The following is a 4685-nucleotide window of genomic DNA, read 5'->3' on the forward strand; positions in this document are numbered from 1 at the left end:
GCAGTCGACGGAGAGGCTGAGAAAAGTAGAGAAAGAATGGTTGGGAAGAGTAGAAGAGGATAGAGTAAGTTTTAAACTATAGAGGAGGGTCCCCTCCTGCAGTAGAGGGAGAGGCTGAGTTGTCCCCTCCTGCAGTCGACGGAGAGGCTGAGAAAAGTAGAGAAAGAATGGTTGGGAAGAGTAGAAGAGGATAGAGTAAGTTTTAAACTATAGAGGAGGGTCCCCTCCTGCAGTAGAGGGAGAGGCTGAGAAAAGTAGAGAAAGGATAATTGGGAAGAGTAGAAGAGGATAGAGTAAGTTTTAAACTATAGAGGAGGGTCCCCTCCTGCAGTAGAGGGAGAGGTTGAGAAAAGTAGAAAAAGGATAGTTGGGAAGAGTAGAAGAGGATAGAGTAGAAGAGGATAGAGTAAGTTTTAAACTATAGAGGAGGGTCCCCTCCTGCAGTAGAGGGAGAGGCTGAGAAAAGTAGAGAAAGGATAGTTGGGAAGAGTAGAAGAGGATAGAGTCTAGAGGAGGTACGAGGTCCCAGACCGACCGCCCGGAAGGTGGAATTGAACCACTCTGTCGCTAAACAGCTACAGGTTTGAAGCCTGCACCCCAGACCACTGAGGATCATCCGGGCATTGTTAATTTGCGTTCAAAACATATATAAACCATATTGATCGCTAACCTCTTTAAGTTATGGTGCAGTGGATTACAGTTCGTCTTTAATGCAGTGTTTCGACTCTCCTGGAAATTCTAACTGTGGGGGAGAATCTACCGCCTTTACAGTTTTGACTGAATTAATTTTCAGGGTCATCGCTGTTCTTTTCTGCTTGGTATGCAAATATGGTGCCAGGTGATTGGCTACCGACTGCTCGATTCCCAGACGCGGAAGCTCAACGTCATTTTGCAATGGGCTCTGCTGGGGCGACCCTCCCGCGGGGTGAATTAGCTGCAGATCACAGCCCCACGCCTTTGCCACGGTGGTTGGGGGGGGGGGGGGCACAGACAAAAGCAGTCTCTCCATCATTAAACCTGCAGCCTTTCCCCACCACCCACCAGAAATAACCTCTCTGCACCATTTGGCTCCTTCACTCCAGTTTGTTCCTTTTCACCCAACATCATCTGCATTCACGTTTTTGCATCTGCTTCCTCTCTCAGTCCTTTTATTTACAGGATGGTGGCAAGATGTGAGCAAACTGCTGGGAATATTCAGTTAGCCCAGCAGCATCTGTGGAGACAAGAAGGGATGATTGACATTTCCTGGAGAGGCCCTGGAATAGGGCTGAATGGGTGGCCAGGGAAAGAGGCAATGAAAAGAGGTGGGGGGGTGGTGGTTGGAGAGAGGAGGGAGGCAAGAGCTGGCAGGTGATAGGAGGAGTCATGTGAGGTAGGGGGATGATGGGCAGTTGAAGCCAGCTGGCGGAGGGTGGTAGGTGATAAGAGGAACCGGGTAGGGGAGGCAGATGGAGGAGACAGGGGTGGTGGGTGATTGGTGGCAGATGGCACCAGAGAGGAAGAGCAACGGTGAACCAAGGGAGAAGAAACACAGATGGAAAGGTATGTAGGTGACAGGCAGGTGAGTCTGGGTAATGGTGGACAGTAGAGGGAAACAAAGAGGAAGGCCCTGGGTGGACAGGTGAACATAGAAATCTATAGAACAGTACCTGCCCTTTGGGCCACAGTGTTGTACTAATCTAATAACCTACTCTAACAACTGCCAAGAATTTCCCTGCTGCATCACCCTCCATTATTCTCAGTTCCATTTCCCTACCTGATTATCTCTTAAAAGATCCTATTCTACCTGTCTCCACCACCGTTGCCAGCAGCGCATTCATTGCACCCACCACTCTGTGAGGAAAAACCTCCCCCCGTATTTACTCCCAAGCACCTTAAAATGATGTCCCCTTGTATTAGCCATTTCACTCCAGGCAAAAAGCCTCTGACCGCCCACATGATCAATGCCTCTTATCATCTCGTGCACCTCTACCACATCCTCCATAGCTCCAAGACCAAGTTCACTCAACCTATCTTCTCCAAACCAGGCAACATCGTGAATCTCCTCTGCACTCTCTCTATAGCATCCACACCCTTTCTGTAATGAGGTGACCAGAACTGAACACAATATTCCAGTTGGGGTCTAACTAAGGTTTTAAATAGCTGAACATTACCTCACAGCTCTTCAACTCGGCGTGAGAAGGAAAAAAAAACCAGTGGAGGAGTAGGTTAGGGGAAATTGGAAAATTCAGTGTTCACCTCATTGGGTTTCAGGCTATCCAAGTAGAATATAAGGTTCTAAAAGACCACAAGACCTTGTGATGATTTAATTGGTGGGGGGGGGGGCATATTATACTGACTGCTTGCTATTGGCTATGGCAGTAGAGATACTCCACCCTACTGGTATAACAGATGGTGATGCTTTACCACTGGCCAATTTAGTGGTGGTTATCACCTGTAATAAAAACCCTGTGTTAGTATAACACTTGTCTGGTCCATGTCTATGGCATATCAGAGCTTAATTCATGGGAGCAATTATTCGCCCCATTGAGTCTGACCTGCCAGTTGATCACGAGCTGATCCATTTTCCCACTCAGCCCCACTCCCTGACCTTTGATGCCCTGGCTAATGAAGAACCTAAAAATCTCTGCCTTAAATACACCCAATGACCTGGCCCCAACGACTGTCAGTAGCAACAAATTCCACAGATTCACCCCTTCTCTGCCTAAAGAAATTTCTCTCCCTTGAAGAAGGGCTTAGGCCTGAAACATCTTTAGCTCCTATGGGTGCTGCAAGGCCTGCTGAGTTCTTCCAGCAATTCTATGTTTTCACTGTAATCAGAGTGTTTGCGGGCCTTCGAGTTCCTCTATGCATTCTGCTGTTCTTCTAGTTGCATTTAGGCAAGGACAGACAGAACGATGTGGGACTGGGAAGGGGAGATGAAGTGAGCTGCTACTGGAAGTTCAAGATGGCGGTGGGCTTTCAGGTGAGATGGGGTATTCGCATGCACCTCCTCCAAACTGTTTTTTTTTTGTATTTGGTGTTCATGATGTGTCCTCCTCCTCCTTGGTGAGACCAAGTGCCAAACACTTGCACTTTGCTGCAATGCTATTTCCACCTATCACTAATCAGCCTCTGAATCTGCCTCCCCCAAAATGGGTCCATCTGCCCCCCCCCCCAAATTGGCTCCATTTACCCATCAAGCCCTCTTCACTTGATTCCAATAATCACCTTTGTCACAGTCCCCCTTCTCACTGACCTCGATGTACACTACAGGCTATCTCCCCCCTACACCAGTGGTTCTCAACCTTTTTCTTTCCACTCACATGCCACCTTGAGTAATCCCTCTGCCATCAGTGCTCTGTGATTAGTAAGGGTTTGCTTAAGGTGGGATGCGAGTGGGAAGGGAAAGTTGAGAATCACTGCTCTAGACTTAATTGTTACTGAAATATTTTGCTTGAGAAAAATTGTAATCGGCCCATTTCCTTTGTGCCATCCACATAACGAGTCAATTAGGGATGACTAAAACAGTGGCTTTCAAACTTTTTCTTTCCACCCACTTACCATCTTAACCAAAACCCTTACTAATCACAGAGCACCTTTGGAATAGGGAAGACTTAAAGTGGTATGTGAATTGAAAGAGAAAAGTTCAGAACCATTGCTCTCAGTCCTGATGCAGGGAATCGATTCAAAACATTCCCAACCCTTAGCTTTCACAGATGCTACTTGACCTGCTGAGTGCTTCCAGGAATAGATGTTTTTTTTTCCCTGCAACTTCCTGGCCTTTGCAGTCTTTTTGTATCTGGTGAAAGTTCTGTCTTTTCAATTTGATAACATGTCTTTGCCACCCATGGACCTGCGCTGTCCAATTATACCCATGAAACCAATGAACCTACGGACCTCCTACATCTTTGGAATGTGGGAGGAAACTGGAGCACCCAGAGGAATCCCACATGGTACCAACTCCTTACAGACAGTGGCTGATTCGAACCCAGGTAGGCGGTAGTGTGATAGAGGACTCAATGGGACGATTGGCTGTGTCTAATGGAATCCCACATGGTACCAACTCCTTACAGACAGTGGCTGATTCGAACCCAGGTAGGCGGTAGTGTGATAGAGGACTCAATGGGACGATTGGCTGTGTCTAATGGAATCCCACATGGTACCAACTCCTTACAGACTGTGGCTGATTCGAACCCAGGTAGGCGGTAGTGTGATAGAGGACTCAATGGGACGATTAGACTGTGTCTAATGGCCCCTTTTAAAATTTTCCCATCCCGTGCCCTCTCGTTTTAGATTCACCCACTCATGATAAAGGATCTAATTATCGACTTTATCTGGATAGATGAAGTCATGGCTTTATAAACCCTTATAAGGGTTCCCCATCAGCCTCCAACTCTCCATGGGAAAAAAATGTCCCAGCCTCTCATTATAATTCCAACCCAACAGCTTTCTAATTCCAGATGTAGTAATTCCTCTGGATTACTAATCCCACTGCAATGCCACAACAGTTTGTGAAGCTTTTCCCCTATTTTATATCATCTTTCTTGTCTCATACGGCACTTGATCAGATTTTTCAGATTTCTTGTCGGAGTACATACATGACATCACATACAACCCTGAGATTCCTTTTTCCTGCGGGCGCGGCAGAATTACCACTAATTGGTGGTGCAAAAAATGAACAGTACACTATGTAGACATGTAAA

The 4685-nt window shown here is 46.8% G+C and overlaps 1 non-coding gene across 1 annotated transcript; it reads right to left on the reverse strand.

The window, feature by feature from the left end:
- Positions 1–535: 535 nt before the first annotated feature.
- Positions 536–622, reverse strand: trnastop-uca (transfer RNA opal suppressor (anticodon UCA)). The gene has a single exon. It is a non-coding gene; the product is annotated as a tRNA-Sec (tRNA).
- Between the last annotated feature and the right edge of the window lie 4063 nt (positions 623–4685).

Source organism: Narcine bancroftii, chromosome 6 (genome assembly GCF_036971445.1).
Source record: "Narcine bancroftii isolate sNarBan1 chromosome 6, sNarBan1.hap1, whole genome shotgun sequence".
Taxonomy (NCBI): Eukaryota; Metazoa; Chordata; class Chondrichthyes; order Torpediniformes; family Narcinidae; genus Narcine; species Narcine bancroftii.